The sequence below is a fragment of the Cavia porcellus genome, unplaced genomic scaffold, assembly GCF_034190915.1.
Source record: "Cavia porcellus strain 051 isolate PalLab524CR breed Dunkin Hartley unplaced genomic scaffold, mCavPor4.1 scaffold_1, whole genome shotgun sequence".
In the NCBI taxonomy this organism is placed as follows: Eukaryota; Metazoa; Chordata; class Mammalia; order Rodentia; family Caviidae; genus Cavia; species Cavia porcellus.
In genome coordinates this window covers 136,557,526-136,585,189 of record NW_026947484.1, presented here as the reverse complement: position 1 = coordinate 136,585,189, position 27,664 = coordinate 136,557,526, and the positions used below count along the sequence as shown (strand labels likewise).

At 41.8% G+C, this 27,664-nt stretch overlaps 2 long non-coding RNA genes across 3 annotated transcripts in view; one reads left to right on the top strand and one right to left on the bottom strand.

Moving 5' to 3' along the window:
- Positions 1 to 22,544, top strand: part of LOC134477647 (uncharacterized) — a 125,710-nt gene extending 103,166 nt beyond the window's left edge. Inside the window, exons 3-4 of the long non-coding RNA XR_010049737.1 lie at positions 15,179 to 15,263; positions 22,170 to 22,544. This is a non-coding gene — a long non-coding RNA (uncharacterized LOC134477647). The remainder of the gene's footprint in view (positions 1 to 15,178; positions 15,264 to 22,169) is intronic.
- LOC106025473 (uncharacterized) lies at positions 13,387 to 24,103 on the bottom strand. 2 transcript variants are annotated; one of them, XR_010049735.1, is made up of 4 exons: positions 24,032 to 24,103; positions 16,318 to 16,503; positions 16,028 to 16,144; positions 13,387 to 13,624 (listed from the first exon to the last, which is right to left on the bottom strand). It is a non-coding gene; the product is annotated as an uncharacterized LOC106025473 (long non-coding RNA). The 2 variants fall into 2 exon arrangements; XR_010049734.1 differs by having other exon boundaries at positions 16,318 to 16,537; positions 24,032 to 24,100.
- Positions 24,104 to 27,664: the final 3,561 nt, after the last annotated feature.

Genomic DNA, 27,664 nt, shown 5'->3' with positions numbered 1-27,664 from the left:
TCAGGTCATTAATAACTTCATTCCTGAACTTGTCTATGAGGCTCTCGAGATAGCACTTTATGTCTATTGGTGCTGTGTCTGCTGTTGCCTCTTTCTCAGGATTGGGGCTGAGGACCCTTTCTTGTTGCTGCCTCTTCCCATATTCTTTGTTCCTTATATATGCAAGTGTATATAGGAGGCCCAGCTTCCTTCCCTGTCAGTCACAGTCTGATTGAATTGTGCCGGCTAGGTGTTCCCACCCACCACAGCACACCAGGAAGTTGCAGACCAGGCAGCCTATGCGGAGCCCGCCCCTCCAGGTCACCTTCAGGAGCTGGGACCTGGGCTGTGCTAGCCTACTGGGTCTCAGCCAACAGCGTCACGTGGGCTAGGCACTGCTCACCAATCCCGCTTGAGAGGGGGATTGGTGACTGAAGTCACTGCAGCGCCCTGTTCCTGCAAGTCTGCCCGGTCCCAGAATGTCCTCTGTTGGAGTCTCCTAGACCGTGGCAGAGTCCCAGTTTCCCCTCACTCACCGGAGGTGGATGCATGGCTTGCTGCCCGTCCTGCTCTCAACTCTGTTCAGTGATTCCTGTTCTCAGAGCTTTCGTGCGTCTCTCTCCCTGCCGAGCCAATGTAGACGCAGCCGCGGTGGCGGGAAATCCAAATCGCAGCTTCCAATGGCGCGGGCTCCAGCTTCCACACTGAGGCTTTATCTGTTCCTGTTATAGCACCAGGATTGCATTCCCAGTTGGTTTCTCTCAGCCCAGTTCGTTCTTGGGTCACTGGGGCATATCTCGTCTTGCTTATGATTCCTTACTCAGCACCATTCCTGAATTCTAAGCTGGGTCTTTCAGAGAGCCTCCGTAGCTTTTGCTATCTGTCCACCATGTTCTCCCGGAAGTCTTCTAAAAGACCATCTCTAAAGTAGGTGGCAGAAACCAGGTTTGAGAAAAACAGAACAGTTGAGTTTCCTCATTTAAATGGTTATTTTCCCAAGTCAAATAAAATAGGAAAATTGCTTAAAAATATAATTCACATACTACAGCATTAGTCCACTCTTTGCTAGCAAAGAAAGACTTTTAAGATGGATTTCATTTCCAATGTAAGGAGCAAAAAAGGGAAGTGACACCATAAATTGCCTTTATATTATTGTTAATAATACTCATACATACATACTCATACATGTCAGACGCTATGTGTGATATTTATGTAGTATGGAATTTGATCATTTTTGAAGAGTAGGTCTTGCTGTGTTGCCCCAGCTGGTCTTCAACTTGTGAATTCAAAATACTTTCCCTCAGTCTCCTGAGTAGATGGGACTGCAGACATGCACCTGGATTGCTTAAATCTTTACAGCTCTGTGTGGTAGAAACATCAAGCAGGATTCAGATACATTAAGTGACTCAATCCAGGTTGCTCCAATGAGGAGAACAATGTTGTCTCATCTAATTAAGAGATTGCATGGCTCTTAATCTACCACATTGCTTCACTTTTCTACAGTGTGAACCAAGTTACACAACCTAGTATCTTTTGTCAACCACAATTACTATCAGCATCACTACCAAAACTCCAGGAATGTGTTGTACTTGTGAATTTCCATCCCTGCCCCACTCCTGTCCTTGCTATATCTCTCTTGATTCCTGAATTTCGAACCTGAGACCATCTCTACTTGGCTGGACCATCCTTCCCATTTAGCAGCAAACTGCACATCAGGTGTCTTTTGTATTTGTTTTTTCATTATTATTATGTGTGACTGTTTCACTCTTTCTGTGTATTTGTTTAATCTCTTCCAGAGTCAGAGTTGAATAGAAAGGGACTGTGTCATGCTTCATATGTATTTTAATGTCACTTTTCTAGCATGATGCTGGGTTACATTAAGCTCATCATGTGCATTCTCCAGTTAACTGACTTTGGGATGGCAGTCAAGTGGAAGACACTTTGTCATGTCTCTCATGGTACTTAATATTGTACTGGGCATATAGTTGATGTCCAATAAAGTTATCAATTGAGTGTCTGAGTAACTTAAAGAAAAGATGAGTTCAACAACCACCGAGGATTTTCCATGCACGTTAGATATTTAATTTAGGGTTCATAATAATTTAATGAGGTATATATTATTTCTACTCTTCATATAGCTCCAAGTTACACAGGTGGTAAATGTTGAGGCCAGGGCCTGACATAAAGATGAGGAGACCATAGACACCTAAGTATGCTGGCATGGGATAGTTCCTGGGAACACCCAGGAAGTAGCTGTGTAGAAGTAAGAAAGCAAGAGTCCAGACAGTCAGACAGGTCAGAACCTAGGAAAAACTAAGAGTTAGGACCAGGTGTCCTGGTCAGCAGCCCCTAGGAATAGCCCGGCCTATGAAGAGATTCTGTTCCCAGGCCCTGGGCTGAGTTCTGTCACAAAGATCCACCCAAGCTAATCCGTTGTCTTTGAGCAAATAGCAGCAACCACTCCAGCTATTACTTTTCAGTTGTTGTTGGACCTAAGCTGGTTCCAGTCGGATAAATCTGCATCAGATCAGAAAGAGGGCTCCCAGGGAGACTGTGGGAACTCTAGGGTATGGACAAGAGACAATAGAGTTAGAGGAATTAACAAAGAAAACATTCCTTTATGTGAGACAGTGCCCAGCGAGCCATTGTGAGGCATTTCTGGAGTGGGATTTTTTTGTAGTTCAGACATAAAAGAGTTTATATTTCCCAGCCTCTAAAAGTACTGGAGCTGCTAGGGTGGGGGGAGCGAGCTAGGTCCATTGTAAGGTTCCCAGTCTTTCCTCTCAGGTCACTGCTCATAGCCTCTAGGACCTGCCATTGCCACTTCAACCTCGAAAATCTTGCTTAATGACACTGATAGGTGATATAGACACCTACAGCATGCGGGTATGGGAGAGAGAACAAAAGACAGTGTCTTATGCCAACACATCCCACCCAATCTCGGCACACACACAGATCTTCCACGCGGCATGTGCTGTCTGTTCCTGGGCTGCAAGAGAGAGGCACCCAGCCTGGATTCCAAGTTTCTGTCAGTATCAGCTTGTGAGACCTCTCATACCCTCCACCTGGGCTCAAGAGGATAGACTATATGCTTCAAGAGAGCATGGGTGTTTTATCTATCATTGTCTACACACATGAAGTGCTTGATAAATAATTGTTGAATCCATAATTTGACATTTCAGCTTTATTAACCTGTTCCTCTTTGCTGTGCTGTTGCTGCCTCAGTGATTACATAACAGTGACAGGCAGAATGCGCATGAGGAGGGTAAGTAGGAGGGAATCCTCTAACACATGAATGCTCATCATTCTTGGAATGTAGCACATGCTTGGGCTTCTGCAGTTGCCTTCACCTAAAGATGGACAAATTAGGCCCAGAAAGGAGCGAGCCTTTCCCTCTCAGAGTAGCCTTATGTGTTGGTATGGCTTGTGTCTAGATGTCTTCCCAAAGCTTTATGCAGACATAGTTGGATCTTTTTCAGAGATGGATGGATCTAGAGTATGTTACAATGGAATTGATTCATGCAACGTTAGGATCATATGAACCAGGATTAACGGTTTGAGTGCTTGCTTTCCTGAGTAGCTTGGATAAGATATAAGGGATAGGAAGAGCTATAGTCATCTCTTGCTGCTGTTATCTTCTGCCCACCATGAATTGTTTCTCCTCTGCAATGCCCCTCTGCTGCACCACACTTAAAGTCATCCAATTATTGACTAATCTCTACAAACTGTGAACTAAATAAAACTTTTAGTCTTTAACTTGGGTGTTAGGTATTTTGTCTTGGCAACAAAAGAAAAGTAACTAAGACATGTATTCTGCTCATTTCCCTTCCTAAGTCTTCTTAAGTAATTATATTACAAGACCTGCTAAATCTTATATCTTTGAACCAGCACCCAAGCCCTTCCAAATCTCCTGTGTCCTATTCTCCAATCTCACTTCCTGCCCACTGGCTTCACTATTTCTACTCAGTGGTTCTTCAGCTTCCAGCAGCCCATTCTCTCCTTTCCCACTGTGTTGGACAAATTTGCTCTGGGGGCTCCATAGCCATCACCTTCTAGGTTACCTGTTCTTAAAACTCAGAGTAGCTTGAGATTTTTCTTTGTAGTGTAGTCCTGAGCCATTTGTGTTTGTTGACTTTCTTCTTCTCCCTCCTGGGGAGTCTTTGAGAGGAAGGATCTTGTCTGTCACCTGATCTTTCTACCTGTCCACCATGTGGAAGCAGTTCAAGGAAAACCATGCAGGAATACCAACTATGCTTACTGGAACCAGGAACTTTTAAAACGTTAACTTATTTTATCTTGCAAAGATTATTGTAAATTATTGTACTCTATGAAATGGATTATTATATTTGTTAAGAATGTTTATTATTATAATCATCATGGCTATCCCATTTTATTGGAGACAAAATGAAAACACAAGCTAGTGAGCAGATGGCCCTAGAGAACACAGATGTTATCACCTCATTACCACTTTCTACTGGTCAAATAATCCCAGTTCTGCTCCTAAGACCTGCTCATTCCTGCTCAGGAATGTTTCCCTTCTCCACTGCCTACCCAGACCACTGATTCCCCGTATTCCATGACCAGTTTCTTTATCCTCTGCCCCCAAATAGCAGTGTTGACCTCCCACAGCTTTATGGGTCCCACATAACTAATAGCATTCTTTGATTTCTCTCTTGGTTGTGTCTTAACATTATGTTTTTTCCAACATAAGGGATGTTGTGTGCTCCTCCGTCCAGGCTTTGTGTCTCCTGTCCTTTCTGTGTTCCTCCTTTGGTTTCAGTAGACTGTTAAAGGCATGATGGTGCTCAATAAATACTTAAGGATACTTTGATAGAACACCTAGAAGTTCTGCTGCCTCTTGGCAGCTGATTGTGGCTTTGTGACATCATCACACTGACAATACCAGCTGCCCCTCCATTTCCAGGTGTGTACATGTGACTCCCATTTGAGGTGCACACACAATAAACTGAGGCTGGGGATACTATGGTGTAATGTCAGTGCCGTTCTTTACTTTGCTGTCTGTGGATCAGACCTTATTTGTAGGTTTCTGAGTAGCTGGGCTCATTCTTTGATTTCCTTTCTTGACACTTGGAGAAAAGAGATTAGTTTAATATAAAACAGTTACTAAGATGAATTAGGAACTGATAAGAAATAACATACAAGGGAATGTTCAGTAAAGAAGCCTGTAGATCAGCTGGTACTGAGATCTCAGATGTTTCTTTTTTGGGGGGTATATTTTTAATGACCCAGCAATTCCCTGTACCCACCCTGTTTGAAGGATGCACTGGAATATTAGAGAAAGAAAGTCGAAAGACTACTTACTGTACACTCTGTGCATGACTGGGTAAGGCAGCCTCTTTCTGGGTTCTGTTTTCTTGCCTGAAAATGACATGATTTTTAGCTCTAACTCCTTGGGGGCTGGTGTGTAGATTAAGTGAGACAAATAAGTCAGAATAATTCTGCAGACTCTAAATCACATCACCCTTCCATCTGTGTGTCTATCTGTCCATACACCTATTCATGCTTTTAATAAATATTTGAGTTCTCACTATGTTTCACACACAGTTAAGCAATGGAGATACAGTGCAGGCATTTACATCAACAATGTATTTCCTATTATAGAGAAGGTGGGGGGGAAGTTCTTAATCAGGTAATTACACTATTGAGTAAGTGAATGCTCCATGAGATATTAGGAAAGGAGTTTCATTCCATGAGACAGATCACATGACACGTCTTCTTGCTCTTGTAATGTAGGCAGTGGGTCTTGCCTTGTGATTTGCAAAAGTCTTCTGGGAAGCTTGTTTGACATGAAGACTATCGGGAAGCAAACTCAGGCAGTCTGATCTTTGCCTAGAGTCCCTTCTAGAAATGTTTATGCTTACCTGTCCCCCAAAGCATTTCCCTGAATGTGTCTCTTGCAAATGGCCTTTGGCCAAATTTTAAGAGTGGCTTAAAATTAGGGAAGGGTCTTACTTGGTGACTGTCACCTATGAAATCTTTGCTGACTCTGTGTGTGCACGTGAGTGTGTGCGTACATGCACATGCACGTGCATATGTGTATATTTCTAAGAAGGTCTATTCCAGGACACTTCTAAAGTTTGGAGACCCAGCATATTTTATTTTTGTTTATAGCAGTGGAAGTTGGGTAGACTCAGTCTGTTTAAGGATCGCAGCTGGTGAACTGCTAGTAGAACAGAACCATAAATGTGGGTCACACCACATTCACGCTCTCTGAGTTCAAGGTAAGAACACTTCCTTTGCAGGCCTCTGGAGTCTGGACACACTGGGCTCTGCTCAGCTGCTCTACCTTTGCCCCAGCTGTCCAGGGGCCTGCTGGCTGATGAACAGGAAACAAAGCAGATTACCTTCATTAGTTAACCAGGTCCCCAGATGCATTTGTTGTGCCCAGGGTGCTGTATATGGTTACAGTAAAATGCGTAGCCCTGGTATTCGAGAGTTTGCAAGAGTCTCCATCAACTCCCAAACGCAGAATTGAGAGAGGGATAGTTGTGTTCCTCTCAAGTGTGACCTGCCTGAGAGACTCCATTAACTTACTGCACTGAATTGAGTCTTGCCTGATCTTTGTCCAGCAGAACTCTCCACCTCCAGCAGCTGGGCAGGGTCATATAGACACTCCTTGTTGGTACTCTGGAGTAAATGAGGTGATAACACAGGGACAGACTGTCAGGATCTCAACTGGAGAGGACCGGTTCCATCCAGGGTTAGCTGGACTCTTCTGGTTCCATCCAGGGTTAGCTGGACTCTTCTACTTGAATTTGTCCTAAATGATCCTAACAACACTCTGCAGCATTAATGGTCAATCAGCCTTTCAAAAGCGAACACAAATTTACTGTCAGCTGTGCTTCAGGCCACAGGTCAGTGCTCAGAAGCACCATTGCTGCAGTCACAGCAGGGACCAGCCCAGTCAGCAGAAGCAATGAGCTGGAGCCAGAGTACTCCAAGGGAACAGAGAATGCAGAGAGGTCCAGCAGTCAACAGTGAAAAGCAGGCACCACCGGGAAGTGGCTTTGATGGGAAAGAAGTATGAGAGAGATCTCGGTGCCAAAGGAACCTGTGCAAAAGGAGTCCTGCGCTGATTTGGCATGAACAAAATCAGGCAGCTATCAGCATCCACGAGCTTGCAAATGAGATGGGGGAATGCAGGGCTGTGTGGGCAGTGAGGGATGAGGGAAGATCACAGGCTTTAAGCAAAATGCATAGTTAGTCACCAAAGCATTAGGATGTGAGGAACACAGCTCATAGTTTTGATTCATTGATAACATATTTATTAAGACATACTTTTTTGTATGCTTCACGGGAATTTTAAAAGTGAGGGCAACTGTCAAGACTGTGTACATTAAAAAGTCCTATCTTTATATTCAGCTTCTGATACTGACCTCACGGGACTTGGATTCAACCTCTGCTTCACACTTACAGCGTGAACTTGTGCAAATTGCCTAGTTCCTATAGTTCTCAATATTTGATCTGTGAAAAGTAATGCAGCAGTACTTGGTCCACTGTGAAGGCAGCATTTAGCAAGTGCTTACATCAGTGAAGCTAGACTAATAGGAAAGCAAAGAGGTACCTACCGTGTACATGGGATTGGGCTGATTATATACTCAAATATACACTGCTTAACCCTTATAATTTTGTCCCAGAAGTTGTAAACATTCCCATCTGAAAAACAAGGATAGAGAGGAGGGAGGATTGGCCCACCATTGCACAGAGTGATGGGTAAAAGGCCAGGCATACAAGCCTTTGAGAGCCATGCTTGCTAAAAGAAGCATAGCCAGAACCATAATTTGTAATGTTCCCAACAGGCTCGGCTGCTTTATCTACATTAAAGCCTGAGTTTGCCCAATACTTGTGGCAGTTAGTTGGGAGTTTGCATTGGTTTTGAAAAACAAAAGACCAGTACATCTGAGGAAGACAAAGGAAACACATCTGGCTTTCAAGATATCCTTACGTGGACCAGACCCAGACTTCTTCCTATTCAGCTTGTGTTTCATACTTGGGAATTCTACAGCGTCTGAGTCTGGGGAATCATTTTACTGATGGCTTAGAAAAGGAAGATAATTTGCATCAGCTAGCTGGTGATGGTTTAGATTAAAACCTTGAGTTTGTCACACCCATGGCAGTGGTATTTCCATCTCCTCAGACTGCCTCCAAATTACTCATTCTCCAGATCTATCCTGTAAAACTTTGCCCCTGGCCTAGTGATGTGGGGCCTTTGGACAGAAGCCAGTGCTTCAAGGAGCAGCGGGAGAAGGCACACCTGGGGAGGTGGGGGAGGGACCAGCACCGCCACTTAATTGTATTCATTTCAATGGGACCAAATGGAATCAGCCACATTAACATAGTTAGTGCACCTCTGAGTCGTCTAAACCAGCCCTGAATACTAACCAGGGAGCCTAGATGGAGCTAAAAATAACTGGCTAATCACCACCAGGAAGCATTAACAAGGACTCCAAAGAAAGGAAAATGTCTTAATATTCCATCTCTCCAGCAGCTGCACTCCAGCTGGGACTGAAGTCTCCTCCCAGCTTCCATCGGGCAGCTAATTAGGCAGGACAGAAGCTCAGCACTTAGAGGAACTGAGGACCTGCCTAAGCTTCCAGGGAGTAAATGGAACAGGGTTACATGGGGTGAGGTGAGTTGGAAATTATCGATGAAGCCAAAAGAAATGAACCGCAGCAGAAGACAGGCTTTAAAGAATAAAGAAGTCATCACAGTTCACAGTTCTCCTTGTAGAAAGTAAAATCCTTATAGAGAAACATCATTTGATTTTTCTCTGCAACTCCCCCTGAAAGGTTTCTCTGGTGTCTCCAGCTGAAAGTATCCCTGGGGGCCACACCCTGGGGCCATATTGAAACAAGTTCTCCCTGGCAGCCTCCATCTTATTACAAGGACCAGGGCAGACCCACAGAAACCTGAGCACTGAGACAGAGTATAGCATGTGGTCACAGCATGAAAAGTGTGACAGGTGTTATTCATTCATAGGACCTGGAAGAGCAGGAATAAGAGATGACTATTTCCAATTGAAATAGGTTAGTGCAAAGAAATAAAGAAATATTCTTTCGTAGAGCAAGGTATGATCAGTTTAAATATGAATATGAACAGCTGCTAGTGAAGAACTATTTAGGAGCATATCCCTAACCATTTGGTTCAACCTATTTGGCTATGTGCTCATGATTCTTCCTGTAATCTGTGTGCTTGGTGAGGGTCTGTGGCAGAATGATCAATAAAGCGGTATAAGGGAAAGATGGAGCGTTAGAAGAGTATGGACTTCGGGGTTCAGTGCTGTGCAACATTCCCTAACAGGATGTGTTCGGCAAAATTACCTAGATCTCTAGATTCGTGCACGCACGAATGCCGGGGCATGTCTTTCTTTGGGTTCTAAGACTGAAACAACCCAGCAGCTAGGAGGACACTTCACTTGTGCTAATGTGCAGTTCGAACATCACTCTCCTGCTACATTGAGACAGATGTGCACTGACAAGGTGTGGGCAGTCTTTCTAGCACACAGATGTGACTAAAGAAGCCTTTAATGCTCAGCACTTACACCCACTTCCCATCCAGCCCTTCCTGAGAAGCAGGGTCTCCTCCTTTTTCCTTGTGTTCCAGCCCCGGGATATTGGTGGCTGGATCCACCACTGCCATGGCCCATGGGAAGGGTGCTGTTGGAGAGCAGCGGGGGCTGATTTCTGAAAGTCTTACTGTCTCCGTTTGTGTTGTTTTCCCACAGCCAGAAAGGCCCCCTCCTGATGCATGAGTCACACTGTAGTCCCCAGGGATGAGGGCCGGCTGCATTCTGAGAAGAAAGGCTGTGAGCCCAGAGGATTCTGCCTGAGGCATGAAAGACAGCCAGATTCACTCAGAGGTACAAACAGTCCATTGGCACTGGACTTGTGTCGATCCCACCCCACCCCATCAATACTGGTTTGCTGTTTGGGTTTTGCCTGGCGTTATTCAAAAGCCCCAGACAACATTGTGACGCTGAAAGAGAAAAGAGTAATGAGAAAATCCCGTTACATTTGCAGCTGTGTCACTTAGCAGCGTATGATGCCAGCAAACAATTTAACCACTCAGAGCTTTATCTGGCAGGAGCAGAAAGAAGCACTCTCAGCTACCCCAGAAGGCTGCCGAGATTTGTGGAGGGCAGTGCCCAGGCAGAAGGGTAGGGGGACTCTCTCCTTCAGCTACAAGGCTACTTGTTTCTGAGCTGCTAGGTAAATGATCCTGCAAGCAACACAGCAAATTTTTAGGCAAGGTGTGTTATGGAGATGTGTAACCCCCATGTTTATCTTTTTTAGGAATATTTTTATGGATGAATTATTAAACTTTATGAGTTAAAATAAAAATAACAAAATATAAATATTTCATTTCTAGTAAGTAATAAAAATAAAAATATATTAAACAATGTGCACTTAACAGAAAAATAAAATATCAGCAAAATAAAATAGTACATTTTAAATATATAATGAAATATAATGAGTGTACAGAATAAGCATGAATATTTTTTCTTTCTTTCTTTCTTTCTTTCTTTCTTTCTTTCTTTCTTTCTTTCTTTCTTCCTTCCTTCCTTCCTTCCTTCCTTCCTTTCTTATCTTTAAAAGATAGTGCAGTTCAAGCTGGTCTTGAGTTCACTTTGTAACCCAGGATGATCTTGAACTTACAACAATCCTCCTGCCTCAGCCTCCCGAATGCTAGGATTACAGGTGGGTGTGATCAAGCTGGGCTAAGCATCAAAATTGTCAATACCAACTGTTTACAAGTTCTAAAAAATAACAGCAGAAATAAATCTCCATGTGAACTACAACGAAAGCACAAAACTCTACCGTAGAATAATCTGTGCTTCAGTTCTCACATCTTAGGCAGTCTTCACACATGTCAGCGGTATGTTCCAATACACTTGCCTATGCTGACATGCATGGGCTTAGCTTTCTTTTCCTGTTTGGCAGATCATATCTGTCACCTCTCTTGTCTTCCCCTTTTGTCAGGAGCTTCCTATTATATTATACAAGGTGCACTTAGCAGGAAAATGAGATATCAATAAATCAATTAAATGAAATACCAGTAACATATCAAATATATACTGTTTAGAATAAATCTCAAAATTTTCTACATCAAATGTTTGCTTACTAAATATAAAAAAGCAGAAATAAATTCTTATGTGAGCTACAATGAAAATACAAATAAAATTCTACCACAAAAAATAATCTTTGCTTCCACTGCCACCCTGAAGACAGGTTTTACACATGAGAACACCATGTTCCGTACACGAGTATCGCTTACACCGATAGCACGTGTTTTGTTTCCCTGTATCTTTTGGTAGGACATCCTTGACATCTTGCTGATCTTTTTCTCAGGAGGTTCTTGTGAAGTTTCACCTGCCTGCCCCCTGGCATTGTGCTTGTGTTGGTCCAATGCCAGAATTCTTTTGAGGAGCTCTTTGGGCAGATACACACTATTCTTCCTCTATTGTAATTGATCATTTATCAGTTCCAGTCCCGATCCTCTAAGAAAATTTCTCTGTGATAGTTTGCGCTTCTTATTTTCTTTGTAAACTGTGAAACTATTTATGCTTGACATGTTTAGGATGGGGTAAAACACAACCATTGGCCAACACTTTATGTTTCAAGTGACATCATGGTTACTGCATAACTCATCAATAACATGTACTCCACCTTTCACTTAGTTGTAAAATGTGACCATTTCTGGCTGTATTTGTGTCAAGGATTTATTATCAATCTCTTTTGTGGGCGGTTTTGTTTTGAAACATGGTCTTGATACCTAGTGCAGGCTTGCCTGGAACTCACTGTGTAGCACAGGCTGACCTTGCACTCACAGGATCTTCCTGCCTCAGGAACCTCCTGAGTGCTGCGTTACAGGTGTGCTTCACCACCCCGGTCTCACCATCACTCTTAGCATCGTGGTGTCATGGTGACAGAACCCAACACTACTTTGTTTTTCTTCACCATATAGGAGGCCAATGTTATGTCTTTCTAAAATTCAAAGATTATAGTATACATTTCTTTACTATGAACCTGCAACATTTTTTCCCCCAAGAATCTCAGCTTCCTTCTTGAAAATAGTTCCTGTGATGGTCAGTTGATGCCCTTTAAGAAGATGTTGCATCCATCCATACGTTACTAGTGAATCAATATCAAATGTGACATTTGGGTTACTTTTTAAAATAGAGGCAATAAGACTGCTCACAACATCATATAGTTTATTACTGCACAAAGAAAGACCTGGTGGCTGGGTTCCAGGATAAATTTCTAAATTTGGTGTGTACAGTGTTTTCACATCTACCAGGGCATATATTTTCATATCATATTTGGAAGGTTTACTTGGCATGTTTTGCCAAAGCTTCAACAACCACTAAATGGTGCACATTGTTCATGCATTGTTATGTATTCCAATGGTGTGTAAACTGCTTGACAGCTCAAAACAAATCTTTCAAAAAACGGGCACTACCCACCAAATTGTTGTATTTTAAAATTTTTGGTGGGTCTTTTTGTCATCAAAATGTAGGCAGTTTTAAAGGAAATCAAATCTCTTGAGTGTCATTATTGTTCTAAAAATCTCAAAGCCTCACTTCTCACTTTGTAAATCCTTTAGATCCTGATGATCAGAATAATAAAGTCTTGCTGTGAAGACTATTTAGTTCAGATAGTGAGGCACCATTATAAACTTATTTTGTAGTATTACTGTTGATACATATAGAAAACTTTCTTGAATTTTGTTATTAGTATATTTCAAAATATCTTGTAGAATATCATCCATTACAGACAATTTTCAACATTGAATCTCAGGGTTGGCATTCTGTCCAATAGGTTTTACTCCTGACAAGAACTTGATAACATCCTCGTCTCAATCAAGCTCTTCATTGTGCACTTGTCTACCTTCTCTATCTCCATCTGTCTTATCTGTTATATATTGCTACCTTCTTTGACTTACATAATCCAAGTCTCATAAGTAGCAGAATCACCTGGTAACTCACATTCAAACTCCCCCTAAAGTTGTAAAAGTGAATTTTCACGCAATGCTTAGCACTCTGCTCTCCTTTGTTATTTGGTACTTTTATGGCTTCCCCACCCTCAAGCCTCTCTGACCATTTTTTCTCTGCCTCCTTCTAAGCCTTCTGTCCAATATGCCCATCAAACACAGCATGTCCAGAGTTCTGTGCTTGGTCCTTGTCTCTCTGTTCATTGTTTCTGGGCGATCTTCCCTACCACATGGCTTTTAATGTCATTGAGAGCTCCAATATTCTATATTTTCATTCCTCCAGCTCCAAGTTTTGGAACCATTTATCTATCTGCTGTATGTATACACTAACATGGCCTCTAACTAGAGATCTGTGTATGCTTCCTGTATCCCTGTAACAAATTACTATGACAAGAATGATGTAAAATAACAGGAATTTATTCTGTCCCTGTTATGGAAGCCAGAAGTCTGAAATTGAGGGGTCGGCAGGGCCATGCTCCTCCAGGAAGCTCCCATGAAATCCTTTCTTTGTCTTCAATCTTCTGATGGCTGTCAACAATGCTTGGCTTCCAGGCTTGTGGCCATGTGAGTCCCATCTGTCTCTCTGTCTTCACATGCCTTCTCCCCTGTGTGGCTCATATCTCTTTCCAAGTGTCTCATAAAAGGACAATTGTTATTGATTTAGGACTTAGCCAGATAATTCAGGATGGTGTCTTTATCTCATGATCCTTAATCTCATGATCCTGTAAAGCTCTTTTTTTCCAAATAATGTAACATTTATTGGTTCTTAGAATTAGGAGGGGAATGAATGTTTTTTTGGGGGGAAGGGGTGCTGGTCAAGTCACTACAATGTCTAGGACTAAACCCATTATCTTTCCTCTTTTACCCACACCTTAATTTCTATTAAAGATATTCCCCTCTGCCATCAGTAATTTGAGCCAAATACCTCCCAATCATTTGAAACTGTCTTGCTTAGCCCACACTCTGATGAGCCATCAAGTACTGATAAATTTTTTAATACCATCTATGGCTCTAATCTCCACCATCATCGCCACTGCATCATCACCCCGACCTGCTCCCTGGCTCACCATTTTTGCATACCATCAACTCCTCCTAGCAAGACTTCCTGCCTACAGTGAGACCACGTTCACTCAATTACCTGAAAGTATCATAAACCTTCTCTACTTGACAGCCTGTGTTTCTTGTCTGGTACAGAGTAGTCCAAGCTCCATTGACCCAACTGCCTGCCAGAACCTTCTCCTAGTTCTTCATCATACTGATTCATCACATCTCACAGCACAATTCTAGAGCTCCTTAGTGCCTCCTCTCAGAAACCATGCCATCTGTTCTCCTCTCTATGGACCTTGGTGATGCTGCCTCTTTGGTGCTGGTCCTTTCCCTTTCTTCTGGCTTCAGCTTCTCCCAGGAGCCTCCCTTAACTCCCAGGCGAGGACTACTTGGGCTCCCGGGATCTGTGAACATCTTTACATTTCTCACTGACTTGGTGCACTACTGTGCTTGTTTATGTCTCCCCGAACGATCTCTAAAATCTTATTCACCTTTGAGCCCTTGCCCTTAGTCTAGACCTAAAATAAATATAAATTGACTTGGACAGAAATTTACCTAAATATAAAACAATTTATGTGTAAAAGGTAGGGCCCAGAATAATGTGGGTGAGGGGAATGATCTGGATGGCAGAAACTGTGGGATGGTGAGGGTGCGGTAAAGAGATGAGTGGTTGTGCCGACAGTTGCTGGGAATCCGTGTGTGTGTGTGTGTGTGTGTGTGTGTGTGTGTGTGTGTGTGTACGCATGTGCATGCGAAAATTTGAGATTTGTAAATATAAAGAAGAAAAAGAGAGGAGAGTGATGAACAAAGAAAGGGAGGAGACAGCCTGAGAGAAAGGCAGGAGGAGTGGGCCATTATCACCCAGGGGGACACATTAGCAACCATGAGAAGCACACAGCTACTGCTGAGAGGCTGCAAGAGGAACCTCGGCCTCTGCCTCTCAGGACGGGGCGCCTGCTTGGGAGACAGTTGGGATCCTTAAACTCCAGAGATTTTGTTTTACTTTCTGGAATTCAAGGTCACTTTTTCTTTGCATCTAGTCCCCTTCATGTAAGTGTCTTTTATTGCTGTGACAGGATAAACATTATGTGTTCTCAGAAGAGTTGCCCCACTTTTCCTTCAAGCTGACTCCTTTCTCTAGGGAATCAGTCTTGGCTGAGTTGCAACTAAAGATGCTCATGAAAGAAGACTCCCAGAGCTGCTTCCGAATGTAGCACGGATGATGGGTAAGTGTGTTTGAAGCAAGGGGGGTATTTTCAGGGGAATTAATAGTACTCTGTCTTTTCCCGTAATACATTTTTTAAAAATAGAGACAGATATTCATTGTATTTTTTGATCATTCCTTGTAATTTGCTGCAGGAGTTCAAGTAAATAAATAAGTAAATAAATAAATGAAGCATCCCCAGAAAAGCCCTTGCAGCTGAAGAGTATTTGGAGCTCTGGAATCAATTAGTGAAGCACCCCTTCCTTCAGGGTAGACTGGTGGGTCCAAATGGGAAGCACCCCAGAAGAAGTGTACTGAGCTTTGCCCTGGTTTTGGCAATCAGAATTCAGCTACTGAGAGAATTTCTTTTTCCATTGTTCTTCAGCAGCTGTCACCAGTCTGTCCCAATCTCAGCATGAAGGGAACAGAGTAGCCACGCTGTGGACCTGGAGGCAACGATGACTACCTGAGCCAGATTTGCTGGAATCTGTTCCTGCTCAGTTCATTCTAATAAGTACTTCACGAGAGCCCACTGTGTGCACACATATGTTAGGTAGCTGAATACAAACATGAGCCTCAGTCCTTTCCGGTGAAAAGGTCATGGTGGAGGAGCCAGATAATCAGTGTTTCCTACAGAGTGATGGTGTTCAGTGTAAACTCAGGATGCTCTGGCCTGGAGGAGCACCTCACCCAGCTTTCACAGTGATCACCAGCACAGTCAGGGGCAGAGGCCCAAGGAGAAACAGTATGTCCCGAGTGGGCTTCTAGAGGAAGTGTGGTGCTTACCAAGATGAGATGGCAGAAAGCCTGGCAGGAGATGGGTCAGCTACATGGGGCAATATGGCTCCTCATGTTCTCCTTATCTTTCTGTTCCACTCTGGTCTTATGTTCAGAAGATCGAGACTACAGGGACAGAAGTTGGGACAGAGGGTTAGCTGAGGCACAGTGGAAGAGAGCTCATGAGAGGGCAGGAGGATATTTTCACTTCCTTGACTTTCAGCCAACCAACCCAGGGAGTGCAAACTTACCTTCCCACGCTTGATTGCTGCTTCTCTCAAATATATTGGCTGTCTTACCTTTGGGTGTGGCAGCGTTGGAACATTCTGTCTTGGCAGGCTACCTCCTTTTGGAGTGAGTTCAGAAGGAGTGCCCTTCAATGGTCACAGCAAACTGAACCTGAGTTTGGCGCTGTCAAAGGCTAGGGAAGTTTTGGAAGGAGCCTGGGTTCACATAAGTTGTCCAGGAATCCACAGTCACAGGGCCTGAAGGGGGTGTACCAAATCCTGTTTGGGCTTGCTGAAAAGGGCCATTTAAGGTAGAGTTGGCATTTGTAGGTTCTTGTTGTAAACCAGTTTCCACACACCGTTCTGTTTATCAGGTAGTTAAAAGCAGAGACAAGCTGCTTTATGGTAATGAAGGAAATTGCCCCATAGACTGTTGCTTGTCTTCATTTGTCTTCCCTTTGGCAATTCACTGTAGGAGTTTCCAGGCTCCAGAGAAGGTTTTAGATCCCAGAGAGTGAGTCTCACAACTGGACAGTGGTTTCCTCAGCTTTCAAAATAAATTTTAACCCCTCCCCTTTCTGCCTGCTGGTACTGCATGTAGCTTGTTTTTTTTTCGGTTTCAATGGGAAAGACTGTTACCTAAAACTTGCCAATGCCATATCTCATCTTTGCAGCTCAAATTAAACAAATCATGAGGTGTGACTTGCTGAAAGTGACCTGCCCTCACACCTGTGCTTTTGCTCATGCCCTGAGCAGTTGACTCTGGCTGCTGCTTGCATGTCTGCAGGCTCCAGTCCCACTATGGGGGATGCAGCCTGCCTAGTCCACAGCACATAGAAGAGTCCCTATTTGGCTTCCTATTGCTTGCTCTCTCTCTCTCTCTCTCTCTCTCTCTCTCTCTCTCTCTCTCTCTCTGTCTCTGTCTCCCACCTTTCTGCTCTCCATTTGCTTAATAGTTAGCACACCTGACATCTGCTACAGCTATCCTTCAGGCACTTGAAGTTGTGACAAGTATACGAATAGGCACTTGAAATTATGACCTTGCAATATTTCTCTTTCAAAACCAGCCACTTAGATTCTTTTCTTCCAACTATATAGCCCCTATCCAGCCAGCACACTCTTTTATAACCTTGCTGGTTTTTTACTAGCAAGATAATAAACCCTGCTCTTAAAATCCATGTGTCTAAGATGTACAGTGCTATAGCATCTCCCTGCCCTCTACGTATTCCCAGCTACACGTTTTCTCTTCTACAATTTTCTTCTTAAGGCACTTTCGAGACCAGCAGATTTCCAACCCTATGCTCTACAAAATTCCCTCTTTTTTTTTGAACCTGCTAACTCCACCTTCAAGGTTTTGCTGAACACCATCTCTTTCTGAGAAGCCTCCCTTATTATCTGAGTCTTCTGCCCCTCCTCACCCTTCTCTCTCCGTGTGCCCCAGGCTAGAACTCTTACTGCTTTGATAAACAACTTCTTAATATCTCACTGGGCACAATAAGAAAAACACATTAAAAAGAATCCCCAAATTTAAAAGTTAAGCATAATTGGGCATGATGGTGTATGCTTGTAATCCCAGTCCTCAGGAGACGGAGGCAGGAGGGTCACGGTAAGTGACCAGCCTGGGTTACAGAGTGAGTTCAAATCTGGCCTGAACTGTCTAGTGAGAACTTGACTCAAAAAAAACAAAAAACAAAACAAAACAAAAAAAAAAAGTTAATTGTGACATGCATGAGAAATATTTGTAGCTAACATTTATTTGAATGTTTACTATGCACTAAACACCTTTCTAGGGCTTGCACATGAACTATTTCATTAAGTTTACAACAGCCCTCTGTAGACGCTGTTGTTGCCTACCATGCAAAAGATTCCTTTCTTTATTGCTGCTAGAGTCCTAATTTATTTCAATGTTGTGCTAATCAACTTTCTATTGCCATGGCAAAATAGCTTTGGCAATCATTTGCACCTAGAAGGGGAACTAGTCTGAGATCAAAGAGTCATAAGAAAGTGTTGGAACCAAGCAATAAAAAGTAATTGAGTCTATTGATTACTGAAGTAACCAACCGAGGTACATCAAGACTTCTTTCTATGAAAGGACATATATCTTCCTTATTAAGCTGAAATTCTTGTAGCCTCTTAATCTTTGCAAAACCCATTAGAAATTCTATTATTATTTCATATTATCATTTTATAAATGAGGCAATTGAAGCTCAAAGAACCCAGGAAAGTAATTTACCCAATTTAAAGTACTGTAAAATGTTAATCTGGCTGCAGACCTTTTAAATACTAACCAGGCTCACTCTTTCAACAAGCAGTCTAGTTTTTACTCAGTTTGCAAATCCTTTCTTCTAGCAAATGTCTAGAACATAACTAATGCTCAATAAATATTTTTGAACATATGAGTGGTCTGAATTTTTATGGATATTCTACTTTTGATAGCACTGAATTAGCTGTTTTCTATGTCTGCTGCAAAGAGACAGAAAATATGTATTTCATTTGGGTCCCATATCACTCTTATTGGATACTCTGCAGAAGGAATTACTGTACTTAAAGCATAGAAGCAATGTTATATACTACAAACCAACAGAAAAATAGGGGAAAACAAGGCCTTATAACTTTTCTATTCTAACATAATTGTTTTCTATGGTTTCCTAGTAATTGTTTTTAAATGTACAGTAGGTACATAAAAAGCACCTAATTTTATAAAACTTAGTAAACTTTCAGAAAATAGAGTTCTTAAATCTTATAAGGTACACCCATCAAACATCTATTGCAAATTTCTAATATTTAGAAATTTACAACTCTTCTTTTAAGCTTAGGATCAAGATCATCATTGTTTTACTATTTATCATTATACTAGAAATTCTAGCTAGTGGATTAATATAAAGTATAAAAGTTAAGAAACAAGAAAAGAAGAACTAAAGCTATTATCATTCACAGGCAATATTATTGCCTACAAAAGAGAAATGGCCAAGGGAATCTAGGAGGACAATTAGTACTAATTAAAAATGTTCTACAAGGTTACCAGATAAATATGCAAATTCATATTGTATCCCAGTGTATCTGCAGCAATTAGAAAGATAGCAGAACATACCATTTAACAGCAAGAAAATCTGAACGTTCTATAGACACCCACAAGAAAGATATACAGTACAAGATCTCCATGGAAAAGTTACCAGAGCTTATCGAAAAACACAAAAAAAATCTAAACAAGAGAAGAAACATAACAAGCTGATAAATTGATTTAAATTATTATAAAGTTTCTAATTCTTGACAAGTTAAACTACATGAAGAGAAACCAAGAAGAAAATACGACTTACAAGAATATGTAATATAAAGCTGGAGTCACTGAGATTTCAAGGGTACTGGTTAAACTAGGGCTTCTCAAAGTGTCACACCTATATGAATCTGATGGGAAATTTGCCCACTATAGATTGTGATTCAGAAGAGCAGGAGTGTCAATAGTCCTAATAGGTACAGATGATGCTGGTACAGCTTTCCATGGACCTTGTTCAAGAAACAAGAGAGTAAATAAGTAAAAGAATAGAAATAGAGAGCCCAGAAGAAAATTTGCACATTTACAAAAGCTTGGTATATAATGAAGATACCTAGTAGAAAGCAAGGTGTGTAATAAATTGGGCTGATCCAATGTCCTTACTAAAAGGAGGCAGCAGTGTCCGAGTGACAAATATGAAGATTCTCTGTGGCTGACTTTTAAGTTGGAGGAGAGGCCACAAGTCAGTGCAGATTCTTGGGGCTAGAAAAGGCCAGGAAACTGATTTCCAAACCCACCTCAGAGTCTGCTGCAGGAACACACCTCTGAGAGTAAAGTCATTTTGAGTTTCTGAGCTCCAGAACTGACAGATGATATGTTTGCTGCTTTAAGTCACTATGTTTATAGTAATTGGTAATAGTAGCATCAGGGAACTAACAGTTCAGGTAACAATAGGCACCAGAAAACAAGATGAAAAGATAAGCCAAACATTAGAAGAAAAATTTAGCAAAGCATGAACTGACAAAGGATTCAAATAAAAAAAATATAAAGAGAAACACAGATCAGAAATAAGACAAGTGATTTACTAGAAGGATATCTACAGAATCCACAGAGGCAAAAGCTCTATGGTCAGAAGTAAAAGATGCACAGTCTCATAATAATCTTGAAAATGTGAACTAGGGCCATAGTGAGATGCCATTTTAAACTCATCAAAATTTAAAGTTTTTGACAATGTCAAGTGTTAATGAAGATGTAGAACAACAGTAACTTTCTTTTTTATTTTTTATTTTAAAGAGAATAAAACCAAGTGAAATAAAATAGAATAAAGCCATTCAAACAAAACAGTGAAATACAGGATTTCAAAACCAGTTAATAGAAAATCAATAGTAGGGTTGGGGATTTAGCTCAGCGGCATAAACACCTGCCAAGCAAGCACGCAGTCATGAGTTCGATCCCCAGTACCGATTAAAAAAAAAGAAAAGAAAATCAATAGTAGCTAACACAGTGCCTCTTGTTATCTTCAAAATAGCTGCCCACATGACCAGATGTAATAAAATCAAGCAAAACAGAACAGAATCAAACCAAAATAAAACAATGAAAGTAATATGGCACTTCAAAACAAGACAATAGGAAATCAGAAATGGCTGCCATAATTTATGTTGTTATCTTTGAAATAGCTGCCCATGGCATCAGATATAATACAATCAAACAAAACAATGAAAATGGTACAGGACTTTAAAGCAAGATAATAGGGGATGAACAACAACTACTGTTTCAGAAGGAGGTTCCCCCATAGTTGCTATACTATATATTTTTATCCTCCAAATAGATCAAACACTAAACCCTATGAGTATTAAGTTGATTTTTGTTGTTGTTGTTTTACTTCAATAGCTATCATTTTAGCCTGTGTTTCTCCGAATCATCTGGTTACTTATGGGGGGGGGTGTGGAAGGGGGCGGGGAACCTTGGCTTTTCTGTCTCCCAGCCCTTGCGTGCTCTGGCCAGCTCACAGGAAGGGGCTGGCTTTCATAATATACTGAAAGGAACGGAGTTTTTGCAGTGACTTGGAAAAATTTAGCAATTTAATGAATTTGAGCCTTAAGGCTTGACATTTTTGTTTGTAAGTTTCACTAGACACAGTCACCTGTCAGGACTTGGAGAAACAAAATTTTTCATCAAAGCATTTTTGTTATACCTAACAGATATATATTAAGTGTTCTTCATTGGGAGAATAGGTAAACAAATTGTAGAATCTTCCCACAGTGGAAGAGTATGCAGTGATTAAATGGGGGAGCCAGCACACCTCTTCTACCTGACTGTACATGCAATCATACCCTTGCTGTTCTTATGTTTGGCGTCTTCATTCTGGCACAACTAGCAGATCTGGAAAACTCTGACCGTGCCCCTACTTTAATTTTTAAAATGCTCCCATACATTTCAAACAATGGTTTTATTGAGGTGTAACTGATATGCTGCAAACAATATATTGAAAAGTATACAATTTGATGTATTTGGGAATAGATGAAAACTTACAAAACATTGTGATTGAGTTAGTGAATATATCTATCACACTCAAAGATCTTCTTGTCCCTTTCTAGTCCCTTCCCAAGCCTTTCATTTCATCACCAAATCACTGATTTGTTTTCTGTCACCATAAATCAATTTGCATTTTCTTGGTTTTGCATAAGTGAGGTCATTGAATATGTGCTCTTTATTTTAATCCACTGCCTTTAAATAAGTAGAATTATTTTGAGATTTATCCAAGTTGTTGTGCAGTTTATTCCTTTTTATTGGTGAATATAACTCACTAATATATACTAAAATTTGACTATCCACTCACCTGTTGTGGACATCTGGGCTGATTCCAGGTTTTTACTATTTATGAATCCTGGCATACAATTCTTATGTAGATCTATATTTTCTTTTTTCTTAGGTAAATACAGTGCCTGGATTAAATGGTGTCAGAGACTTGGCTACGTAAGGGTTAAATTGCTGACCATGAAGGGACCTCTGGCCCTTTGGAAAAGATCATGTTCATAGTGCTCTGAAGTCAAGATAACACCATAGCTGAAGCAGCGGAGGACAGGAGGCCTGTGCTGACGTTCCCTGTTCCAGAGCTATAAAGCCGCCAACCTTAGATATGAAACAGTTCTCCTAAGTGTCGGGATTTACTGCCTTTGTTTCTCAATACTGTGATCATTCTCAGCGGCTTCTGCCTCTGATGTGCCCTCCTCTTCCTGTACCCCCACCTCTGTGAAAACCCAGTAAATATGGAGAGTTTTGACATTCCTGGACTCCCTAAAAACCATACCACTTGTCTCTTTTTACTTAAGTCTTCGCAGTAACTCATTTTAGGAGACCGAGGGCTAAGCCAAGTCCCTGATGGAATGCTGTGTGTACATTTAACTTTTTGTATAGTAGTTTCCCCGTTTCACATTCCTGGCAGCAGGTTTAGGAATGAGACTGTGACAGGCTGGGGCACTTGGTGAGCATTTGGAGGACCATTCTACTTCCCTAGGAAAATTGATTCCTGGGTCTAGGGCAAATCTGGAAACCAGGAATCTAGATATTTAACAGTACCTAGGTGATTTATGTAGCAGGTGAATCACTAGTTAGGGTACACATTCTTAACTACATAGCTGTGTTTATGACGCTTTGAGCCTCTCCCTTCTCTGTACCGTACACAATACCATGTAAAACAAACTCTCTTGTTTATCCAGCACTTACACAGCGTCGTGGGTGTAACAGTGCCACCAAAACCCTCAGGCCCTGAGACCATGTTCCACTTTGGTAAAAGAGCCTTTTAGATACAACAAAGTTAAGAATCCTGAGGTGAGGTCATTCTGGATTTAAAGTTAGATTGGTGTCACACTGCCTCGAGCCAAGGAAGATCCAGGATCACCAGAAGAAGAATCTGGAAGAATCAAGGAAGGAGCCATCCTGGAAATGTGCTGAAGGGGTGTGACCCTGTTGACACCTTGGTTTGGAAATGCTGGCCTCCAGAACAGTGGGATTAAATTTTTGTTGTTTTAAGTCATCCAGTTTTTAGTAACTGATTATGGCAGAGATGATTTGAGTATTAAAAGATCTCCCATTCTTGAAAAGTGTTAAAGTAGGAAAATGGATTGAGATTATGTTAAAATTAAGAAAATCACCATGAGTGAGCATGTGTAGTGAGGAGAGTCATAACAGCTCTATCTGCGGAAGGAGGCCATTGTGTCCTGCCCCACCCAAGCATTCTTCTCCTGCTCCTGCTTGTCCAGACAACACCAGCCCTGTGCAAACAACACAAACCAGAAATCTGTTCTCTCACTGCCCCCCTTGCAGCCCTCTGAGTCTGGTCAGTTAGCAAATTCCTATAAATGCTATTTATTTTATTTCCTTAATATTTCTAAAACGTCTACCTTCCCTTTGTCCCCATAGCTGAGCTCTGTCCTGAGATCTCTGTCCTGAGAATCCCCCAGCTCCATGGGTTTGAATGGCAGTAGGACAAGGGCAAGCCCCTGAGCAGGATGTGGACCCTGCCCTCAGCCCTGCAGCCTGCCACAGCTTCTAGGAGCTCCTGCCACACTGGTCACCTCAGTCCCTGCACACTCCCAGCTCCCTTCACTGCTAACTACTCACGACTGTTTTCTACAGGACCGAACCATGACTCTTCCTTCTTCTGTATGATTGCTATTAATTCTGCCCCGGTTCCCTCTGGCAATTCTTCCTCTCTGAGCAACTCACACCTTGCTATTTTAATCCGCTGGAGATCTGTGTGCCTCTAAGTCACAGCTCTGGCTTTACACTTACCTGTGTGATCACTGCACAGCCTCACACGCAGCCTATGAGCTCTTGGGCACAGGGACAGTGACCTTTGTGTCCGTAAGGCCCAGCCTGGTGCTGTGCAGTGTAGCTACTCAGTGCACATGTGTTAGCCTAATGAAGACATGTTCCATTGTTTATAACAGGGAAAAACTGGAGGAAATTTATGGAGAACAAATTAAATAAATTATGAATTATGGTTTATATCCATGCTATGCAAGAGGACATAGCTTATGAATTAGATTTGTGGAAAGTTGACCAGAATAGATTTTGAATAAAATAACAAGAACAATTCTTGGATGAGTCATTGTTTTAAAATAAACACAGTTCTCTTTTCCTTTTTTTTTTTAACCCCCAGTGATTTGGTGATTGAACCCAGAGCCTTGCGCACACTAAGCAAGTGCTCTGACACTGATCTCCTGAGCTACCCCCATCCCAAAGCAGCAATTTAATATAAAATGTATATCTGACCAGGAAGAGATAAAGAGGCAGAAGGGTAATACTGCACAGTAGCAGTACTTAGGGTTTGGTGGTGAGACTGAGAGAGAGAAAGAAGCGATTGACAGGTGCTTTATAAAGAATTTATGAAATTTGCTATGGTTGACATTTTTATAAGTATATACAATTTTTATAATTCAAAACATGTTTTTAAAGAATGCAAGGAAGACAGGAAGCCACTCAAAGAGGGGAGGCACATTCCCTGACACCTCCCGCTACCCTCCTTGTCTGCCCTCTAAAACCCTAATCGCTTGGCCCTACCCATGTGGCTGTGCATCTGCACCACACCCTCTCACGTGTACCCTGTCCTTTTCCTGTACTTGCTCTCTCACCTATGCCCTGGCCTCTTACCTGTTCCTCATTCTGTTGCCCATTCCCCACCCTCTGAATTGTGTCCCTCACTGTGTCTGTATCATCTTACCACCCTCCCAGAGGTGTTATTCTTTTGCAAAGTTCAGGAAAAATGAGGCTGATGCAGTGGTACTTGTAGTTAATCTCCAGTCAATTTATGTTAGTGTCTTTACCTCTCCAGCTGTGAAATGTAAGCTCCCGGGGAAGGAGAGAAGCTAATTTATTCAAAACTCAGACTCTAAACACATGTTTACTTATCTAATCCATTATGTCACAAGAACTTTGAGAACAGTTCTGTTCATGTTCATTTTTAAAATCAGTAAGTGCCAGGAGCTTTGCACTTGGTTTCTGACAGCAAGGATTCAACAGAGCTCTTTAATTGACTCTTAACTCCAAACTTTTAGTTAGACACTGGGGCAGCAACCGTACCATCGCCTCCTGTGCATTTCCCAGTTAGTTCCTCCAAGATCCTAAGTGCTGAGTAAGGGTTTGTACAGTGATGAAGTTTATTCTTCTGCCAGTATGTTCATTAAGTAGTCTGTGTATTTATTTCCATTAAAGCTTCATCTCCCCAAAGCTTAAAATAGAATTGAAAATCTGCCATGTTTGACCTATTTTCATCTTAATGCATAATTTATCAAATTACAGAACTGAGAAACATCAAGGGTGAAGAAGTGCCAGCTGGAGCCATCTCAGGGTGGGACTGGCCAGAGATACTATGAAAAATGCAGGGTCCCAGGAGCAGTGGAAGAGACTGAAAATGGCTTCAAATTCAAGGCAGAAAAGAGCAAAACCAAATAACATCTCTTTTGTGGCCATCTGGAAAGAACTCAGACTCCATGGAGGCAACCTGAACTTGGCCTCTGGCTCTGCTTCGTACTGCCTGGAAATCTAGGTCAAACCAACTTACAACCTGAGCCTCAGTTTCTCTGAAAACAGTGCTGCTGCTAACCTCACTCGAGTGTCAGAACCAGTATTAAGGAGATAATGGATATGGACAGGGCTTTATAGAAATAAAACAGCAAGGCAATGACAGTGGTTCGGTTGGTTGCTCTATTGACATGACCTTGTCTTTACTTTGCATTAAATATCTCAGTCTGAAAGACGTTTTGAAATGGTTTTAAACACTTTTGAGGCCAGGATCAACTCTACATTTCCCTACCTCCTAAGACCTAAAAGATCACTCATACATGGCAGGTGCTTGACATCTGATGAATGAAGGGCAAATCAATGACTTTGGTTTATAGTTTCCAAGAACAGGAGCAATGATTATATCAGCTTCCTGATTCACTCTCAAGGGATCCTTGGGTGCCACCCATTCAACAGAAATCATGTTGAGACTGACAATGGGTGGAGGAGTTCCTAGGAATGGGACAAGTATGGGGAGGGTACTTGTCAGCCCCAGGAAAAAAGAGACCTCGAATTCATGTCTTTGAAGACCTAAGAGAAACAGCCATGGTGTTATTAAGTGAAAACAGTGAGAGTAGGGAAAAATAAAATAATCTGATCATAAGTGAAAGGTGGTCTCCAAACTACTAAATAAAACCAAAAGCAAAAAGTGAATAACAATGGATCTCTGTGTGTGTATGTGTGTGTGTGTTTCTTTCCATGACTCAGTAAACATTGTGCTGTGTTTCCATCCACGGGCAGTAATAACACATTATTACTTTTGTAACTGTACATTTTCAATTGCAAGTCTTGATTGCTCTTGGCATCTAAAGCACTGTTAAAAGTCAGGATGAGATGATTTGGTACAAGCAGGATAACACTGAGGTCAGTTCTTGTAGTGACTTGAATGATGGTACTCAAAAAAATATATGCATTCTTTTCAATCCCAATGTCACCTTATTTGGAGAAAGGTCCTTTGCAGTTGTAATTAAGAATTTTGAGATGAGATCATCGTGGATTATCTAGATGGCCATAAATCTGATGCCCAGTATCCTTACACTTGAAGGACAGGGAAACTCCGATATGGACAAGAAAAGGCACTGCAAACACAGAGGCTTAGAGCACATTGATATGTGTAACTGAGCCAAAGATTGTCAGCAGTCACTAGAAACCAGGAGAGAAGAATGGAATATGTTCTCCCTCAGGCTTAAGAAGAAAAGCTGATTCTGTTAATATTGTGAGTCTGGACATCTAATCGCCAGAACTGTGAGAGAATACATTTTTTTTCTTTCATTTCTTTCCTGTGGTGCTGGGAATCTAACCCAGCTTCACACACTACAAAAGCATCTGACCACTGAGCTACACCTCCTGCCCAGAAGAATGTGTTTGCTATTTTAAGTCACTCATTTTGAGGTAGTTTGTTACATAACCCCTATGAAAGAGTTATAATCTAGAAATTATGTGCAAGTGTATAAGGAAATGTTTTCATACAAATATCCAGGCCTGAACTCAATGGTACATAGTTTTTTGTGGAAGTCCTGGCCAGCTTCCCTGGCTCCGCACTTTCACAAAGCATCTTCTCCCCCAAGGTCACCAAGCTCTTTTGCTTTTCCACTGGAACTCTGCCCCACCTGCAGCAGTGTAGACTTGATATTACCAACCCCATTTATGCTCAGCTGAGCTCCATACGCTAGTCCCTGCGCCCCACCTCCACCCCCTACCAGGAGTCAAACTCAGGAACTTGTGCTTACCAGGCAAGTGCTGTACCACTGAGCTATATCCCTGGCCCATACTCTATTTTTTAAGGTTATTTGGCACTATTGCTTATCTTCTGAGCTCCAGGGCTCTAGTGCTAAAGATGTTTCTGTGATTCTTGTCAGTGGT